Source organism: Rhinopithecus roxellana, chromosome 5 (assembly GCF_007565055.1).
Source record: "Rhinopithecus roxellana isolate Shanxi Qingling chromosome 5, ASM756505v1, whole genome shotgun sequence".
Taxonomy (NCBI): Eukaryota; Metazoa; Chordata; class Mammalia; order Primates; family Cercopithecidae; genus Rhinopithecus; species Rhinopithecus roxellana.
This window is the reverse complement of record NC_044553.1, coordinates 50,717,431-50,738,992: the sequence shown is the minus strand read 5'-3', so window position 1 is coordinate 50,738,992 and position 21,562 is coordinate 50,717,431. Positions and strand designations below refer to the sequence as shown.

General features: G+C 38.9%; 1 protein-coding gene across 7 annotated transcripts in view; it reads left to right on the top strand.

Moving 5' to 3' along the window:
* The window catches only part of NPAS3 (neuronal PAS domain protein 3), an 891,171-nt gene that overhangs the window by 46,536 nt on the left and 823,073 nt on the right, over positions 1-21,562 (top strand). The window lies entirely within an intron of this gene.

Sequence of the window (21,562 nt, the reverse complement as noted above, 5' to 3'; positions counted from 1 at the left end):
GGAGGATTGCTTGAGCCCAGGAGTTTGAGACCAACCTGGGCAACATAGTGAGATCTCATCTCTACCAAAAGAGGAAAAAAGTCTCTATCTGCACGACTTAAATAAATGATCTCTTACGTCCATGCTCTTCTGTTGTAAATGTTCAAGACTTGAGACAGCTTCTTCCTTCTCAAATCCAATTAGTTCCTGAATTCGATACACTTATCTTCAGCATGGTCCCTTGCATCTGCCCACTGCATATATGAACCAGTCAATGGGCATATTATTGCTAACTGTAGGATAAAGGAACAGAAAGAAGGTAAAACTCATATCACTCAGTTTCTCTGGTTGCTAATATCACTTAGATGGTGGAGGCGGAGTTAAAACTATTGGCCAAAATAAAGCTGTAGGTAACTTGCAGCTTTTGCTTATTCTGTAACGATAGGAATAATTTAAAAGTTCGAGGCTACGGCAGAAATGAAGTGTGTCTGATTTGGCCAGTTGTAACAGTTTATAGCCTGGCATGCAATTATAAGTTATCTTAAGTGAAGATGAAAGGAAAAAAAGTTTGTTAGGTATAATTAGAGAAGAAAAACCTATTTCAACACTAAGAACTGTAGCTGTTTGAGTAGCATATTGCCATCATACAAAGGTATCTTGTGGTATTTTCACCACCTTCAACTAGTAACTATAGTGAATATATTCCCCATCAAAGACTATTTTTAAAAAATCTTCAAATTCTGTCTTTTTTAGAGTATTTTGTAGGGTTTATATCCCTGAAAAATATGTCCTTGTGAAATTTTGTATTTTTCTTTAGACTATAAAAATTCTCCCACTTCTTACTTCACCAAATTGTGTGTGTGTGCGTGCATATGTACATGCATGCTTTATATTGATGGAATGATTTAGTATATTAAATAACCTGTTTACATTCCCACTATTCAGGGCAGGACACTCACTTGTATGAAATCATTTGTTTTTGAGATAAACACTTTGATCTGTCATTGTAGGTTTCCATCATTGTTGTTCCTCTAAAAATAATATTAAGTGCAAAATTTCCCTTTATAGATGAAAAAATAATATACACCAGTATTCATTCTAAAAGGTTTTGCCAAACAGTATAAATTTAAATCTTTGGTTGAAACTGTGATATGTGCTGGTTTCCCTTCTGTTTCAATAATGGCTATACATTAGTGATGCTGTGCTATATTCATGCAATTTATAACACATATTGAATGAAATAGAATTATTATTATATATTTTTTAAATGAAGTCTCACTCTTTCACCCAGACTGGAGTGTAGTGGCACGATCTTGGCTCATTGCAACCTCCGCCTCCCGGGTTCAAGCAATTCTCCTGCCTCAACCTCCCGAGTAGCTGGGACTATAGGCACGTGCCACCATGCCTGGCTAATGTTTGTATTTTTAGTAGAGATGGGGTTTTACCATGTTGGCCAGGCTGGTCTCGAACTCCTGACCGCTAGTGATCCGCCCACCTCGGCCTCCCAAAGTGTTGGGATTACAGGTGTGAGCCACTGCACCTGGCCAATAGAATTATTAAGTATTATACAGAAAAATGCATTTAGAAGAGAAGTCATTTAATACAGTGTGGTAAAGTGAAGTTTAACTGACTGGATTCAGTATATGTAACACATTATATGTTTTCCTATGTTGCGAAAGAGAGTTGCCAATCTTTAGATGCAACCCTAACCTGTTATAATGCCTCAATCTTATTTTGTTTGGTTTTAATCCCTGCTATATCTTAGAATTTTGTATGGGGTTAGAAGCAGAGCAAGGGTTTTTTCTCCAGCTGTTCTTCAAGGATCTTCCACTTAGATTGGAGCAATGTGCTTGTATAAATCTTGCCACACTTTTAGTGCTTCTGTAAGGTGAAAATGCTCAAATAGGGTATGTAAATACAAACTTACTTTGGGCAAAAAAAAATTAGAGGGAAAGAGATGAACTATAACAGATCTGGGTTTTCATCAACATTTTGTTTCATGAGTCTTTGGAGATGTGGCTAAGTTGAGTAACTAACTAAATACTTTTGCTTCAGTTCTCTATAAGCCTTTCTTGTGCTGTATTTTGAATGGAAATAATTTTAAAGCAGTTTTTTCTTCGGTATTCACAAAATTCTTTCCAACAACATTATCAGTGAATTGGATGACATTGAGATAGCAGGAATACTATTGTGTTTGCATGTGTTTTTTAGAAATGGAAACTCTTTAAAAAAACACAGTGGAACCAGAATAATGCCTTTATTGTTCATTCTTAACAGAAGCTCCATTTTCTTTTGTAGGGTGGAAATGGTTGACTTTAATTATCCTTAGTCATGTGAATATTCTGTGAATTTTTGCCCTGTCTTCTAAAAGAGTTTGTGGGGGAATGGCCACCAAGTCTGCAGCTCCAGTGTAGTCATTCCTATGTTCTAAAAGCTCAGTATTTGATTTAATTGCTAAGGACAATTGCATCAATGGGGATTTTTTTGACTTGATGTTTACGTTGCAAACTAATTAAGTCCTGGGTATAACGTGCATTAAAATGTACATAATTTGAGAGCCAAATTATATGTATTCTCTCATACTGGGAGTTCTTTAAATTGTGATAATGATTATTTGTTGATATTCATGGGGACCATATGATGTGAGACATCAGAACATTGTCTCAGCTTGATGTGCTTATAGTCAGATAACAAGCAATTCGTATATATTGATACAGAAAATGGTGAACAAAGAAAGTAATCCTACCGATGGGCTTAGTAACTGTGGTCTTTATGTATGCTGGTGTCTCATTTTTAACTTAATTTAGATAGGGCTCGTGTGTGTTGAAGGAGAGAGGTGCAGCTACACAATTTAGAGGCTATGGAACATTTTTGAAAAGTCAGAAATCTATAGTACGCAAACATTTTAATTATCCAGATAACACAAAGAGGGGACCTTTGGTTATTAAAATAGTCAGCCTGGTTGATGTTGGGCTATTCCCTTGCAAATGGGAACTTTCAGTGTTTCAAGAATTATTCTTTATGCTTGTTTTCTGTAAATAATTTATCTAATGCCAAAAATATATGTCTAGTAAAGAAATTTAGCTCCTTTTGGAATTTTCAGTGCAGACTTACTAGGGAAGATTTTTCTTAATATATGCCAGCTAGGGATTATGTTTTAAAAACAAACAGAACAGAACACAAAAATCAACAAACTCATAGGAAAAGATATACCATGGAAGGGAAAAGAAAGCAGAAAAAAAAGATTTCAGGCCTGTAGGAATGCAAAGAGTTGATTTCTGTATTTAACAGGGATGTCTAGGATTCAGATTCTGAACATGGATGGCAGCAGCCTGATTCTCCATAATGCAAGGAAATAGCTTAGAAGAAGCTATAAAGTTCTGTCATGTCATGGCTTGGTGAGCAAGGATGGATTTACACGATCAAGGATATAAATGGCTTTGAGTGAGTCGTTAGTCATAAGGTCCACGATTCTTCATAATTGACATGGCTTCCCCTTGTCATTCAGACAGACAGCAGTAAGGACATGGGGCTGCAGCCATTGTCACTACAGCCCTAAGAGTCCACATGGGCGCTGCTGTGAGGATTCTGAACTCTCCGTGCAGGAGAACACTGTGTGCCTCTCGAACCGTCTGTGTGCAGCTGTGGTTTTGGATGTGTTGCATCATTTTAGAAATCATGGCCAGAGCTCCAGCTTTAAGTTTCTCACTTTCATTTGTATGATTTAGAGGAGAGAAAATGAAAACTGGTTCCCTTTCCCTCCAAGTGTGACCTGTGTTCACACGTTAGCTTATGTTTTGAGAAAAGGGTGGGAGTGTTCTCATGCCATTCATTATGATTCAGCCTTAAAAGGCATAGTCGAATGAGGAGAAAGGAAAGTGTATTCTCTTTAATTTAAAATATTTTGGATAGACTACTGGGTGCCTTCCCTGCAAGGAACCATGGACATTTGACACATTCTGAAAGAGTTGGACACAGCTGATTTCCTTTGACTACCAGGAAAAGTATGGAGAAGGAGAAAGGGAAACCTCTGTGTGCATGGGTTTTTGTGTGTTGATGTCACTGGGGAGGGTAAGGTTTTGATTGCGTTACTATATGTCAAGTATATTTTAAAATGTGACCTAAATCTAAAGGTAATGCTAGCTCCAATCAAAGACTTTTCTATTAAAATTTAAAGTTATTTTCGGTGTCTCATTCTACATTTTTAATAGTGACATAGTTGTAAAAATTATTTGGAAGGTTGGTGGTAGTTAAAAAAGTTAGCAGTTCCACTGCATAACATTTAGTTAACAGCAGCATTGTAGCTTTGGTTGAGCTGGGCTGTGGGAATGCAGGTCTTTAGCTAAGGATGGATATGATTTTACTTTATTTTTTTTAAGGTGGAGAAATGAATGAGGCATGCATTCATGTTTTTCACCTAGGCCAAATGGAAGACTTTTCAGTGATGTAACCCATTAGGCTGGAGAAGCTTTTCTGTGGCGCTGCCCCGCAGTGCTGAGAATAAGTTATGAATGCTGCACTGTTTTCAGTGCAGAGGGCTTTGCCGGGAAGAGAGCGGTGTGCCTGGGCCCCAGCTATTGAGAAGATGCCAGTCAGGGATGAAAACGTCTTTCATGAAACTATAGCTAACTTCCCTGTGACACATTACCATAGAGCAGAGATTATTTTTAAAACCAATAGTATGAAAATAAGCACAATACCTTATAAAAGTCGGAAGGCTTTATTTTAAAGTATGCACATTGAGTGACTAAAAATATACAAGTTTGTGTCAGAATTTTTTTTTTTTAAGTGAATTGGTCTCAGCAATTTGCCTTCTCTCCCTCTCTCTCCCTGTTCACAGCTCTGATTTCTTTTGCCTTTTGGTTACAACTACAAAAGATGTCTTCTGAGACAAATGCTGGTCCATGACATCAGGATGAAGGAATGCTCAGCCCAGTCCTGCATGTTTGAAAGCATCAGCTGCTTGAAAAAAATGTTACATTTTCCAGGATGGATTAAAAAATTAAGGATGATCCCTGAGAGCAGGGAGTTAGTTTCAGACCTTTACACAAGTTTTCTTATTTTTTATTTCCAGAGATTAGAAACATACCAACATTGGAATTGGATTTTGAACATTAGTAATATAGCATTTTCTTGAAACAGGAAATGTGCTGTGGTCTTTATAAAACAAATGATAATAATGGATGACAGTAACAATAATTGGACAGCATACAATTCTATAGTTTGTAAAAATTACAAACTTAAAATTGTAAATTTTAAAGACCAAATCTTTACTTTTATTTTAGACAGTATAATTTTATGAATTTACAAGACGTACATTAAATTACTGTATGTAAAAAATACTTTAAATTTCTTTTTGCTCTTCTTAGCTATTACCATGACTTAATGTGGAGCATTTTCATGAAATTTGTTATACTTGGATAAAGTACATACTAATTAAAATAACAACTAAACGTTCTGTCATGTTTCAACATATGAAAGAAGCAAGCTTCTTTCATTTCCTTTTTAACTATTGGTATCCTTATAGAGTTAATTATTGTTACTAATATCCACTCCTGATTGTACATCAATAGGAGAAAATGGAAGTTCTAGAAAACATTTTAATAGAAACAATTTCAGTAAAATATATCAAAATGCCAATATGGAAAATATTCAAATAAGATTTAAGAAACCATTGATTTGGTGATTTGTTGCCTATATATTTAAGCATCATAATGTCTGAGTATGGCAATTCTCCATTAAATGGTGGCTTGAAGTATTAATCATTAGGTAATAGATGGTAAAGTTGTTTACACTAAGAAGAGTATTAATGAATCAAAGGATTTCTGCCTCCATGGAAAGAACATTAAGAAAAGGAAAAACAGAGAAAACAAATGGCTGGATCATGTGGGCTGAACACAGGCAAGGGCAGGGAGTGCCTCCTCTCTATCCCATGGCCCTTCAAAGAGTGCCTTGTGAGTGGGAAAGAGGAGTTTGTGAGAAGGGCCTTTTCTTGCTTAACTAGACCTTGGAGTCTCAGTCGACAGAGGCTGGCAAAAGGCAACTTCTGTCTACTTTTTATATATGCTTTCTGGAAATTGAGCCATGAGAAACGATAAAAAAATGATGGGACCGCACAGACCTCTCACTTGTGCTGCATATCTTGGGTGCATGCCTACTAATGGCTCTTTCTTTGGGGCGAGCATGTAGCTGCTTTAATATTAGAGCAAAACGAAGGAAGTTTATAGACACAGAAGGCAAAGCAAATAACTTTGTTATACCTCTGAATATGGGTTCCACTTGAACTATGGATTCAAGTCATTTATTCTTCAATAGTTGTTGCCTTTTTGACTTTAACTTTTTAAACACATTTTTCTGGTAATTAATTTCTTCATAAGTATGTGCTTGCAGTTTTTGTAGGTACATTGTAAATAATTTAGGAATTTTATAGTTGTTCATGGCATTTAGGATACTTTGGGAACAACAGATTGAAGCCTTCCTAGTTGAGCAGTTGGCATAGTTGATCTGGTCATCATGTAACTGAAAAAATGATTATTTTTGCCCTCTAAGACTGCCTTTTCTGTGTGTCCACAGCAAACCTATGTCAAAGGAAAAGGACAATTTTCTTTAATCTTTTATCTTCTCAGTAAAACTAAACTAAATTATAAAAAGTAATTCCTTTGACATATGATAGAAGTTTAGAAACAGACACATCCTATACATTAAAATGAAAATTTTTTCTCCATGAAGATGAAAATTTAAAAGAATAAAAATGATTGGTTAAAATATAATAATGAATAAGAAACTGATTAATCCAGAAATATGTTTAGGATTCAAGCTTTCAACTGGTCTGTCTGTTGTTGTATAAGAGAAAAGAGAAAATCTTGTATTTATATGATACCTTTTTTTATGAGGACCCTGGAGGTTGAATCTGGTTTTATAATGCCAATGGGGTATGTCATCTTTGAGTCTCACTAGCCACAGTGGCAACTAAGTAGACTGGACACATGTCCTTTTGTCCTCACAGTCATACACTGATGTCACTTGACTAATGTTCTCCAAAACTTCTCTAGGGCTTACTTAATCTCTCCAATACTTAATTTGTACCCCTCAAGAAGACCTTCCAATTTGTATTTTTCTCTAAATTTATTTATTCTATATCTCCAATTATGTAACCCATGGCACAACTCCTATAGAATCTTCCCTATCATCTAGTCACTCAGCACATATTTATTGAGTACCACTATAGCACAGCCACTAAGCAGGGTGGTGGAGATCACAGATGACCTAGGCATGGTATCTGCCATCTAGGATCTCCCAGTCTGCGTGTGGGGAGGGGCAGGAGTGGAGGCAGAAATATGTGCAAAGCAACAGTTGCAACTAGTGTGATGAATGCTGTGAAAGAGGTAGGTAGAGGATATTCTGGTGGCATAGAACTGGGCTACCAGTTGCATTGTGGAGGCTCAGGAGTGGATGTCAAGAGCAAGGAACCCTTTAAGTATTGAAGAATGAGGAAGAACTAAGCAGGTAGATAAAGTGGAGGACATTCCAGGCACAGAGGCAGAAATACCATAGGGAAATCTATACAGGCTGTTGTGGCTGGACAGATGTAATCATATACAGGAAATGAGGTTGAGAAGCTCTATTTTGAGAAGTTATTAAAACTTTGTATTCTATGCAATGAATTTTGACCATGATTTTCTACTTCCTATCACAATACCTGTGAACTGAATTAAGCTGAAAGAAATACAAAGGATCAGCTTGGGAGTGAGCTAGTTAGATTTGAATTTCAGAAAGATGACTCTGGTAGTGATGTGGAGGAGAGAGGAAGGAGGTGAGATTCATAGAAGGAGATACCAGTGTGAAGCTCTTGCAGTGTTCCAGGCAAGACTTGGTGCCCCTGTTGAAAGCAGTGTGAATAGGGATGGACTTGATAAATTATAGGAGGCAAATCTACACAAACTAATTAGTGAATAGATATGAGGGGTGAGGGTAAAGAAAGGAGTCACAATAAGCCAAGGTTGGGTTCTGACTCAGTACACTGTGTTTCTATTCCCTGAAACAGGGAATGTAGGAAAAGGAGCAAATGTGTGCCAGAAGATCATGAGTCCTATTTTGGGTGCTTTGAGACCAAGGTCTTCCATGAAAATGTGAAATGGCAGAAACGCAGATATTTGCAGACTAATCCAGGATATGAAAATAATGGAATGTATTTGATAAGCAAGTGCTTATTGAATGATTGAATGGATGTGATTAGCCTTCAATTCATTACATTTTAAATGACTATCATTGAGTTGCTATGATTGTTTTAAAATCATACAGCACAACAGGAAGCAGTCTAACTATTATAAAAGTGAAAAGATAAGTGTCACAAACAATTCTTTTTGTTGCTTTAAAGTTTCCAGATAGGTTGATGTGACTATACATAACCCTATACTTAAAGTTGGTTAATCTAGATGCTACCATTATTCCTCCTTCCCTCACTGCCCATTTTTTTGAATATTTTAGTAATAATGGAAGGCTACCAGTGGGCAAATCCAGTAGGCAGAGGAATAACTGGAAGAGAAATGACCAATCAAAAACTTGAAAACTAGGAGTAAGTATAGATTTTAAAAAGTCAGGCAGGTATGGTAGTTCACACCTATAATCCAAGCACTTTGGGAAGCTAAGGCAGGAGCATTGTTTGAGTTCAGGAGTTTGAGACTAACCTGGGCAACAGATGAGATCCCGTGTCTACAAAAAAATTTAAAAAGTAGTCAGGCATGGTAGTGCACGCTGGTAGTCCTAGCTACTTCGGAGGCTGAAGTGGGAGGATCACTTGATCCCAGGAGGTTAAGGCTGCAGTGAGCTATGATCATGCCACTGCACTCCAGCTTGCGTAACAGAGTGAGATGCCATCTCACAACAAAAAGAAAAAGAAAAACAAACAAAAAAAGCCACCGATTGGAGGATTAATCCATTTGTCAAAGTTTGTTCTTGGTGAAGTTTATTCCTGGAGGCTTATCAGGATCAATGAGATAGATACAGGATAGTTATATACAGCCCTGGGCTCAAGTGACCCTCCTGCTTCAGCCTCCCAAGTAGCTGGGACCACAGGCATGTGTTACCATGCCTGATTAATTTTTAAATTTTTTTTGTAGATATGGAGTCTCACTATGTTGCCCAGGCTAGTCTCAAACTCCTGCTTTATGTTCTTGATGCTTCCCCAGAAAGCCTTTCTAGGTATTGGGGCTATAATTTCAGCAAAATCAAATCCCACGTAAAATGTAATCTGGACGTGAAGGGTAATGTCCCCTAAGACTACCTTAGAGGTCTTCGCTCTGGAGAATGAAGATTCTCAAGGGATACCTGGCCCTTTGGTAAAACGCAGCATCGATGTCTTTAGCTTTCTGTCCATCGGCCGTAGTTTGCCCAGTAACACTAGTGGCCTCTGTCACTGAAGCTGTACATGGTAGTGGTGTCCTGGATCTCTCATTTATGCCTTGTAATGGCAGTGGAGATCAAATGTACGTAGAATTCTTCCCCCTGGCTCTCCAAAGCAATACAAATAACACATGTAATTCATTTAATGACTAAATAACAAAGAATATCAATGACAGTCATTTTGCTGTCCATCTCTTAATTTGCATAACTTAAATCATAAGCCATGATTAGTTTAAAGCAATTTGGATTATAAATGCTATCCCATACATTCAACATTTGAAAATATCATTCAGGGTTGGTTAAGAAAAATACGATTGCACCTCCCTTTGGGCCTCACAGTAAGGCATTCGTTGCCTTGGTAATTTGATTGTGTCTGGTGCAGGGTCTGTCACTCAGCTTTGCCAACTCAGAAGTCTGATGTTGTCAGCACTCAGAGGGCAGATCCGTCTCTCTCGGGTGAACTCACATTAACTACATTCATGAGACTAATAAAACCAGAATGCCAAATTATTCGCTTACCATTAGAAATACAATCACACAGATGGAATGCTTGTCTTAGCAAGACTCAAACATTCTTTTTCAAAATGAAGAGCCAGATTATACTTAGAAGGGGCCCAGTGAGCATGGAGTCAGAATGGGGGAATTGGAGGAATCAAACTGTGATGACTGATGCTGCCATCTGCACATGGACTGGTCAGTACACTGGACTCCTAAAAGTCTGTTAACCAAAGCTGCCCCTCTATGGAGAATGGTATGGAGGGGCACAACCCACATTTGTGTCTGTTGCTCTCATTTTCTAGGTAGTACCTGTGGTTAATGAATATGTTTTCTACCATATTCTTTCTTTAGGTCATCAGGTAGTAAATTTTGATGGTTTGGAAGAGATTCTGTTTTCTTAAGATGACTTTGCCTACTTCTGTTCTGATATGTTCTAGTTACGGTAGAAATTTCATAGGTATTTAATTTCCAGATGTTTGGTGTAGGTACTGCCTAGTACCCAGGAACAGGTAGTGTCTAGACCTGAGGTAGTGGGGCATGAACAACCAAGGCTGATTCTCTGCTTGTCCCTGGCCTAGAAACCACACTTGTCCTAGGGCCTGGCATAAGGCTGTCTGACAGGTAAGTTGCTGTAGTTATTGATGTTTTGGAAGTGTAGGAAAAAGTAAGTAATCAGGGAGTATAGTAACCATATTTTCTGAGGTAAAAAGACACAAGCTAGCTTATATCTTCATATGAAGATACTAAATATTACCCTTATTGAAAACATTATATGAAACATACATAAACTCATGATTAAATTTAGAATGGAGAGAATTGAGTCAAAGATGACTCCAAAGTTTTACATAACAAGAAGAATGGTAAAATATGAATAATCAAAATAGGAAGACAGTGATATGGAGCTGGTTTGGCAAGCAAAATGTTGGTCTCTCGGCAGGGCGCGGTGCCTCACACTTGTAATCCCAGCACTTTAGGAGGCCAAGGTGGGTGGATCACCTGAGGTCAGAAGTTCAAGACCAGCCTGGCCAACATGGTGAAACCCTGTCTCTACTAAAAATACAAAAAATTAGCCAGGTGTGGTCACAGACACCTGTAATCCCAGCTACTTGGGAGGCTGAGGCAGGAGAATTTCTTGAACCCTGGCAGTGGAGGTTGCAGTGAGCCTAGATTGCACCACTGCACTCCACCTGGGCAACAAGAGTGAAACTTCGTCTCAAGAAAAAAAAAAAAAAAAAGGGAAAATGATGGTCTCTTGAGACTATGCTGCATTTGATTGATGTTGTCATGAAAGTAAAAATGTCCATGGGCCCTTAAAGCAAGAACGGAAGCTGTGTGAGGACAGGGATAAATATGTAGGTTTGGGACTGACCAGTTTTAGAGGTTTGAGAGTAGGAAGAACAAGAGACTCCAGGAAGGAAATATGAAGTAAACTTTCAAGGAGGCAATTGAAAGCAGGGGCAGGAAATCCAAAGAAGTGAGAAATTCGAGAGGGAAATATAACCAAATACAATCAAATTCCCTCCTTTGTGTAGGGACAGAAGATCTAAGGTGATGAGAAATTGAGGAGAAAATTATAAGCAAATGCACAAAGTGAAAAGATTTTAGACCTAGAAATGGCCACTGACTTTGATGACAGTGTCATATATGATAAAAGATTCATTTATTAATGTTAACCATTTTGTATTTTTATATTCAAATAACTAAGGGTTGTTTTCCATTTGTCAGGCAGAAGTCCTGGGCTTTACTGACAGATTATGGCTTTTATTTCCCACAGTAAATTAAGCATTCTTTCCAATGAATTTTTATGGAAATTGATTTTAATTTTGAATGAAGGTGAAGTTAGTTAAGAAAATGGAAAAAAATAAGATACTGTTACCTTTTAAAAGACAGATATATCTTCATGGTTCTGTAGATACAGTCAAATTTTGATCAATAAAATGGTAGCATGAAAATCTTCCCAGGTCTTTTTGGCACTCTCACATGCTCTGTTTAATTTAGTACTTTTGTTTACATAAACAGGATCTTAGCTTATCTAGCCCAGAAGGAATTTGAAGAGGAGGATTTTTAAGTGAAATTAATTACCTTCTGCCCCAGGGAAAGGGAGCCAGTAAATATGCAGAGATATCATCCTTTGAGTTTTGTAGGTTAAAATGTGATAGAGCGGCTGGTGTTTTCTAGGGGAGGTGGAGGAAGGGAATATAGATGATGGACTGGGATAGGAAGTTATTTGTTACTTTGTTTGAAATACTATATTATAAATTCCATGAATACTTTAAATGTGCAAGTGTGCTTAATGTACACTATTGAGAACAAAATGTAAATGGTTTGGGCATTCTGTGGTACTTCACTGTTCTGTTATAGCGAATACTTGCCAACTGACTTCCTGTATATTAAATTAATAACCTATTAACAAAATTATGACAAGTGAATACTACTCATACTTCTGTCATTTCAGCAATAGACAAAAATAATATATCAAAATGAAAATAACATACTGAACTTTTGTAAGTTTTAGATTAGAGCCCAAAATTTTTTTTCATGATAGATGTTAATTTAAATGAATAAAAATGATTTTATATAAAGAGAAGTTAATCTTTGATGCAGGTTGCAAGATCACTGCTTGCTACTGGGACCTTAAATTTAAAAAAAAACATTGGATAGGCTCGCCATGCTAGTATTTTTCTTTTTTTTTTTTTTGAGACAGAGTCTCGATCCTGTGCATAGGCTGGAGTACAGGGGCATAATCTGAGCTCCCTGTAACCTCCACCTCCTGAGTTCAAGCAATTCTCCTGCCTTGGCCTCCCAAGTAGCTGGGATTATTGGCATGTGCCACCATACCCAGCTAATTTTTGTATTTTTAGTAGAGACGGGGTTTCGCCATGTTGGTCAGGCTGGTCTTGAACTCCTGACCTCAGGTGATCCACCTGCCTTGGCTTTCCAAAGTTCTGGGATTACAGGCGTCAGCCACTGCACCCAGCCCATTCTATTATTTCTATTTTAAATATTTAAGCACTTTGAGTTCCTTGAATCAAGATTCTCTCTTTGGAGCAATTGTTATTTCACTAAAGAAACAAGTGGCTCTTGGGAAATGTTATAAAGAAGACAGGAAAGAAAGAGGACTGTTTTAGCAGGAAACTGAAGGCGGGCAGCTCAGCACAGAAAAAGGAATATGGGCTCAAACCCTCATCCCTTGACCAGAATTCTTGATGACCCATTGGACATCTTTGGTGGATAATTCAGCTCTTCCAAATCAGCCCATCCAACTCCCTCCCCTCAGTGGAGATTTATCCTTCTTGTTCTGTAACCTAGTTAATGGTCGAACCATCCATCCAGTTACTTAAGCCAGGAGACTGGGAATCACGTTTGGCTCTTCCTTACATGGTATTTTTGTCTCCTATTTGCCCCTCATTGTGCCTACTTCTTTGATTCCCACCATGGTGGTCCTGGCTGAGGCCCTCTCATCTTTCTTCCAGATAACCAGAACAGCTTCTTAATTGCCTTGTTCATTCCATGGGATGGCCTCTGTGAAAGCTTTCACTGGTAGAAATGTGATATGGTTTGGTTCTGTGTCCCCACCCAAATATCATCTTGTAAGTCCCACAATTCCCACGTATTGTGGGAGATGATTGAATCATAGGGGCAGGTCTTTGCCATGCTGTTCTTATGATAGCAAATGAGTCTCACAAGATCTGATGGTTTTAAAAGTTGGAGTTTCTCTGCACAAGCTCTCTCTTTTCCTGCTGCCATCCATGTAAGATGTGACTTGCTCCTCCTTGCCTTCTATCATGATTATGAGGCTTCTCCAGCCATGCGGAACTGTGAGTTCTCCGGTAAACCTCTTTCCTTTGTAAATTGTCCAGTCTTGGTATATCTTTATCAGCAGTGAGAAAATGGACTAATACAGTAAATTGGTACCAGTAGAGTGGGGTATTGCTGAAAAGATACTTGAAAATGTAGAAGTGACTTTGGAGCTGGGTAACAGGCAGAACAATTTGGAGGGCTCAGAAGAAGACAGGAAAATGGGAAAAGTTTGGAACTTCTTAGAGACTTGTTAAATGACTTTGACCAAAAGCCTGATAGCAATATGTACAATAAGGTCCAGGCTGAGGTGGTCTCAAATGGAGATGAAGAACTTATTGGGAACTGGAGCAAAGGTCACTCTTGTTATGTTTTAGCAAAGAGACTGGTGGCATTTTGCCGCTGCTCTAGAGGTTTGTAATTTGAACTTGAAGGAGATGATTTAGGGTATCTAGCAGAAGAAATTTCTAAGCAGAAAGCATTCAAGAGGTGACTTAGGTGCTTTTAAAGGCATTCAGTTTTATAAGGAAAGCAGAGTATACAAGTTCAGAAAATTTGCAGCTGGATAATGTGATAGAAAAGAAAATCCCATTTTCTGAGGAGAAATTCAAGCCGGCTGCAGAAATTTGCATAAATAACGAGGAACAAAATGTTAATCCCCAAGACAATGGGGAAAATGTATCCAGGGCATGTCAGAAGGTTTCACAGCAGCCCATCCCATCATAGGCCCAGAGGCCTAGGAGGAAAAACTGGTTTTGTGATCTGGGTCCAGGGTCCCTGTATATGCAGCCTAGGGACATGGTTCCCTGCATCCCAACCACTCCCACCGTGGCTGAAAGGGGCCAATATAGAGCTCAGGCGGTGGCATCAGAGGGTGCAAGCCTCAAGCCTTGGCAGCTTCCATGTGGTGTTGAGCCTGCCAGTCCACAGAAGTCAAGAATTGAGGTTTGGGAATCTCCATCTAGATTTCAGAGGATGTATGGAAATGCTTTGAAGTCCAGACAGAAGTTTGCTGTGGGGGCAGGGTTCTCATGGAGAACCTCTACTAGGGCAGTGGGTATGGGAAATGTGGGGTCAGAGCCCCCATACAGAGTCACTACTAGGGTACTGCCTAGTGGAGCTGTGAGGAGAGGGCTGTCATCCTCCAGACCCCAGAATGGTAGATCCACTGACAGCTTGCACCGTGTGCCTGGAAAAGCCACAGACACTCAATGCCAGCCCATGAAAGCAGCTGGGAGGGAGGCTGTACTCTGCAAAGCCACAGGGGTAGAGTTGCCCAAGATGATGGGAACCCAGCTCATGCACCAGCATGACCTGAATGTGAGACATGGAGTCAAAGGAGATCATTTTGGAGCTGTTAGATTTGACTGCCCTGCTGGATTTCAGACATGCATGGGGCCTGTAGCCCCTTTGTTTTGGCCAATTTCTCCCATTTGGAATGGCTGTATTTACCTAGTACCTGTACCTCCATTGTTTCGAGGCAGTAACTAACTTGCTTTTGATTTTACAGGCTTATAGGCAGAAGGGGCTTGCCTTGTCTCAGATGAGACTTTGGTCTGTGGACTTTTGAGTTAATGCTGAAATGAGTTGAGACTTTGGGGGACTATTGGGAAGGCATGATTGGTTTTGAAATGTGAAGATATGAGATTTGGGAGGGGCCAGGGGTGAAATGATATGGTTTCGCCCAAATCGCATGTTGCAAGTCCCACAGTTCCCACGTATTGTTAGAGGTGATTGAATAATGGGGGTGGGTTTTTCCTATGCTGTTCTCCAGATAGCGAATGGGTCTCAGAAGATCTGATGGTTTTAAAAACGGGAGTTTCTCTGCACAAGTTCTCTCTTTTCCTGTTGCCATCCATGTAAGATGTGACTTACTCCTCCTTGCCTTCCATCATGATTGTGAGGCTTCCCTGGCCACATGGAACTGTGAGTTCTCCATTAGTCTCTTTCCTTTGTAAATTCCCCACACTCGGTTATGTCTTTATCAGCAGCATGAAAGCAAACGAATTCAAAATGTAAAGTAATTCAGCCACTATGGAAAATAGTTCTGTGGTTTGTCAAAAATTAAACATAGAATTACCTTGTTACCCAGCAATTCCACTCCTTGGTGTATATCTGAAAGATTTGAAAATGGTACTCAAACAAGTACATGCTCATGCATGTTCATAGCAGCACTGTTTACAATAGCCACAAGACAAAAGCAGCCCAAATGGCCATCAACAGATGATCAGATAATTGTGTTATAAATGTACACTGGAATATTACTCAGCAATAAGAAGGTATGAAGTACTGATACATATACCAGTGTGGATGAACCTTAAAACAATGCTAAGTGAAAGAAGCCAGACACAAAAGGTCACATATGCTATGATTTCATTTATATGAAATATTCAGAATAGGTAAATCCATAGAGACAGAACACAGATTGGTGGTTGCCAGGTGATGGGAGAAGCAGGAAATGGGAGCGAGTGCCTAAGGGGTATAAGGTTTTCTTTTGGGGTGATGAAAATATTTTGGAATTAGATAGAGGTAGTGGTTTCACATCTCCTTCAGTAAATGCCACTGAATTGTTCACTTTAAAATGATTAATATTGCATCATGTGAATTTCACTTCAATTAAAACAATTCAACAAACTTTCACTGGCTCCCCCTTGTGTACAGAATGAAGCTCCAGTTTCCCCAACTTCCTGTAGGAGACCTTCACAATCCCCCTGCAACCTAATTTTCCATTTCCTGTCCTGCTTTTCCTTCCCCTGTAGTCTCCTCTCACCCATAGGGGAATAGTTGCTGTTGCCGAAACACTTTGTTATTGTTGTTGTTTAATCCGTCTCTACTTTGGCTAATTCTCTTCTTCCTGTCTCCTTTCTTGGTGAAGAACAGTAGTGCTGGCTCCTCTATGAAGCCTATGCCCCTGCCTTGCCCCTCCCCAGGCAGTAGCATTCTTTCTTGGCCTCCTCCCCTTGCTCACCCTTGCTCTGGAGACCTCCTCACAGCCCCTTTGCGCTGTGCTAAGGATTGTGGTGGCCCTGCCTCTTCCCATCATCACGCTGTGTGCTTTGCTGGACCACATCCTATTCATGTTTCTATTCCTCGTGCCCACTACAGTGTAGGAAACATAGTGGGTACTCAAAATTTGCTTTTAAACAGTAATTTAGTTTTTTAAACAGCAATTTTTGCTCCTTTAATTTCAGATGTTGATTGTGGTAAAAAAAAAAAAAAAAAAAGTCAGTTGAACTTCTTTTCTATATCTTGATTTACAATAGGAGTACTGTGAGGAATTAGATGGATATTATTATAAATATTATATTCCGGCCGGGCGTGGTGACTCATGCCTGTAATCCCAGCACTTTGGGAGGCCAAGGTGGGCAGATCACGAGGTTGGGAGATTGAGACCATCCTGGCTAACATGGTGAAACCCTGTCTCTACTAAAAATGCAGAAAATTAGCCGGGTGTGGTGGCGGGCACCTGTAGTCCCAGCTACTCGGGAGGCTGAGGCGGGAGAATGGTGTGAACCCGGGAGGCAGAGCTTGCAGTGAGCCGAGATCGCGCCACTGCACTTCAGCCTGGGCGACAGAGTGAGATTCCATCTCAAAAATAAAAAAAAAAGTTACATTCCTTGTCTAACACAGTTGCATTTTCTAAATGATTACCCAGTCTGTATTTCCTCACTGAAGTGTTTTTATTTTTAGTAATTACATGTATATTTTTCTAATTATTTCCTTTGATATTTTGGAGGAAAATAATTTCAACATAAGCTTCTTACCTTTGGTAAAGATGCTCCAAAAATTACATATGGCCTGGGGGAAAATCTGTTAGTCATGTATTTTCTTAGACCCAGTTATACTTACTCTTACATGTGTTTTTTTTTCCCTTAAGATTGTTTAGCTTGAGTTTCTGTTGCTTGTAATAAAAAATATCCTGAATATTATAACTTAGGGTGCTACAAGTATTGCATAGACTCTGGAGATATGAAAAGGAAAAAGATTCAGTCCTTGTCTCCAAGGTATTTGTGGTGGGTTGTGATGAAGTGGACAGAAAGGCTCACAGTTGCCACATAGTATGATGATGCTACAATTGACATTTATACAAAATGACCTAGTACACAAAAGAGAGAACCCTTCACTCTGCTAGGGGAATAGAGAATGGTGGCACCATGCCATATGGAGTTGAGTTTCAAAGAAGGAGTTGCTAGCAACAGGATTTAATGGTGCCTGGAGAGTGTCAACAGCCTCTTAAATAAATTTTTTTTAATTTTTATTAATTTTTTACCAGTTGTTGCTCAGGTCGCACAAGTGTAAACTTATTTTGATCACTTTGAACTTGCTTGCTACTAAGTCTAGCAGAGACCTATTTTAATGACTATTGCCAAAATGTGATTTACTAGAGAGTATTTCAGGCTCAAATGCCGACTAAGTGTGGTAGGTTGTTTAGCCACCGTGTTTCTCCATACTGCATTATATTTGATGGCAAAGATTAACTCTGTGTATCAGCTCACTCCCTGATGTGCTGGATAAACCAGGGTGCCACTGTAGGACTCTGCATGTATTTATGTTATAGACACAGATTTTGTGAGTTGTTATGCATCTGGTGCAAGCATATGAGTAGAAGTTTGAACTTCAATTAGTTGGGTTTATGAAGCACTGACAGTGTAGGGCAATATATGAGGCATGTAGGAAATTACAAAGGAAATAGGAAACACAATCTTTGTTCATATTGAGTTTATAATCTAATGGAACAAATATAAATGGAGATACATGATAACAGATAAAATAAACATAAAAACATAGTCATAACCAGTTACAGATGGATAGAGATATTTGCACAAGTGCTGTGGAGTTGGGAAAATTATTGCAGTGACTCTTGTCAGCTGGGGTAAGTCTGTTTTAATACAGGATGTAAAACTTATGCAAAAATATTAAGGCCAGGAAGGACAAGGATTAATGTGGGGAAAATCATTCTAGGAAGTAAGAATGAAATGAAAATACAGAGGGAGCAGGCAGACTATTGTAGAGGACAATAAGGTTTGCTGGAAAAGCTCAGTATTTTTAGGACATACATTTCTTTTGGAAAAGCAGCTATACTAGAGTAGGCTCACTGCTGTAACAATCAGTGCCAAGTGTCGGTGACTTAATAAAAGGCTACTTTTTCACATCAGATCTGATGGGAATCTGTGTGTGTACGTTTCTCTATTCTACGCAGTTATCTAGGGATGCAGGTTTGTAATAGCTACATTCTAGGTTCTAGGAGTCTTCCTGTAGGTTCTAAGAACCTCTTTCATCCAGCTGGTGAAATGGACAGAAAATGGAGGATAATCTGTGGGAGGTATATATGGGGCTTGGCTACCCACATTCTACTGACCAGAACTCTGTCTTGTGTCCCCACCTCCATTCAAGAGCCCGGGAAAGGTAATGTAGTTGGGTGCCTCTGAGGAAAAAGGCATGGGCTTTGGGGGACACATCTCTTGCCATCACTTTTTTGCTAGTATCTTATGAATCTAGAGCGTGTCCTTCTTTTTCACCTGAAATTTAGGTGATCTGAGTCTCCAATTTTCCTATGGAGCTTACGTGCCCTGCTGTCACCTCACACTCACCACTCTCTCCTTTCCTGGCTTCATTATCCATTATTTTTTATCAACAGTCTCTTCATTCTTTTATTACCTTAGCATGTACCTTGCAGTTATGGTTAGCAGTGTTCCTTCAGGATACCTCTTCAGCCTGTTCTTTCTTTTCTTCTTCCATCTGCGCACACTCGTGATAGTGACCTTATCTCCTAATGATGGTGTTGGTATAGTAAGTCTCTACCTAGAACTCTAGCCCGAATATTGCTGCTACGTAAATAATCATTTTCTTCTTGCTCCATTCTCATTTAGTAATCTCTTTTCCTCCCTTTTGTATGAGGATGAAATCCAGATTCCTCAGCCTGTGCCTAAAGAATCACTGTTCCCTTGCCTCGCCTCCTTCCTACCCTCATTTCTGACAACTAATCATAGGAAGGCTCTACTCCAGGCAGAGTGGTCACAGCAGTCTCTGAATTTAGAGGATGCTAATTCTGACCGAGTCTCTGAATTTAGAGGATGCTAATTCTGACCCTGGAGAATGTACAGTTTTGTACATTTCTGGAGCAAGTCTCAGCTCATGTCATGTATAACTCATGAAACCTCACACATAAACACATTGTCTTCCAGTAATATTTCGCTTGTGTGTTTCACTCACTTCTCTGGGTACTTAGACTTATCTAGCGTCGTTTTGCTATAAAAATGTTTGTATGCATGTTTTGTTTCTTCACATTGATAGTTAAGATCCATAAGAGCAGGGACTATGTCATACGTCTCATAATTTCCCGCAGAGCCTAGCATGTAACTAGGCACACAATGATTGCTCAACAAATACTTGCTGAATAAACATATTGGATGGCGATGAAGACACTTAAGTGTAGAGATTTGGATAGGAGTTTTCATTTGATTCAAGAGGCAGTTGGGAGCCATTGATGGCTTTTGAGAACAGGAATCAAAAGTTATTCAGGGAAGGGAATTCTTATGGTTGTTTGTAGGATCCTGTCAAGTTGCAAATAAACAAATACAATATGTTAGAGATGGAGTCAAATCAAGGAGCCTGCTTTTTTCAAAGACAGCGAAGTGGCCCTGTGCCCTACAGAATTAGAGAAGGTGGAAGTCTGAAGCCAGAGATTTCTGATAGGCTTTTGAGTTGTGAAACATAGGATATAAAAGTAAATAATAGGACTTACTGATCCTGGAGACTGAAAGAAATAGGTGGCTTCCACAAATTCTGGTAACTGTAGTATTGATGGTAACAAATTGGGAATGAATGATGATTTGAGTGACTGTAATGTGTTGATTTAATAGATGTTCAGGTTTAGGATGAAACAGGATTTCAGATGCAGATGTTCTACAGGTAGGATGGTATGTTTGAAAGAGCTCTAATTGCAGAGTTAGGAGACCAGTGATCTAATCCCAACTTTGTTGTTGTTGGGGTTTGTGACCTTGGGGAAGTCATTCACGCTCTCTGCATATTATTGCGTGGGTTAGGCTAGAGCATCTCCATGGGGCAGATCATTGAGAGTCTCCCTGTCTAGGCATGCATCAGAGCAACTTGAGAGTTTTAATACAAATGATGATTTCATTCATAATTTTTGTTTCTTTTATTTTTTGCAGAATTGAAGACAAACATTTCCTCACCTTTCTTGCTATAATTATATTTCAGTGTTAGCCCTTTTTAATCCCTTTCACCCTTTAACTGCATCCAAAAAATGAATACTTATCAGTTACTGAGAAATTGGAATGTAAGCTCAATTATGCTAAAAACTAATGGGTAACACTAACACATAGTAACAGCTTCTTTTGCAGTATTTACTCTCTTGTTGATAAAAAAAAAAAAAAAAAAAAAAAGCCCAACAGCCCATTGCTGCAGAAAGAATTTAGCTACAAGTTTATCAATTTAAGCAGGCCAACTGTACAACTAAATGCATGTGAAACTTAACAAATCCCTTGGGAAAGCTGACTGTAAGAATTTTCTAGTCTGTGTTGAGTTACTGAGGTGAGACATGGTGGATTGGACTTAATGCCCTAGGCAAGCACAATCAAATAGAGACAGTTTAAGATTTTTTTTCTGTGTCCATGAAGGGATCTCTGGTAGATGTCTAAATGAAGCATTCAGAAAGGACTATAACACCATCATGAGTTATCTTCCCTGAATATTTTGGAAGGTTATTTTGGTTTAGAAGAAATCCAAGTAAGATTTTCACAGTGTAAGCTTTGCAACAGTTGAATGATTTAAGATTGTTATGTGATTCACAGGAATAGGGGAAAGTACAAAGCATTGTCCTTTACGTTTTAATTTTAATTTTCAAGGGAGAAATTCAAGAATA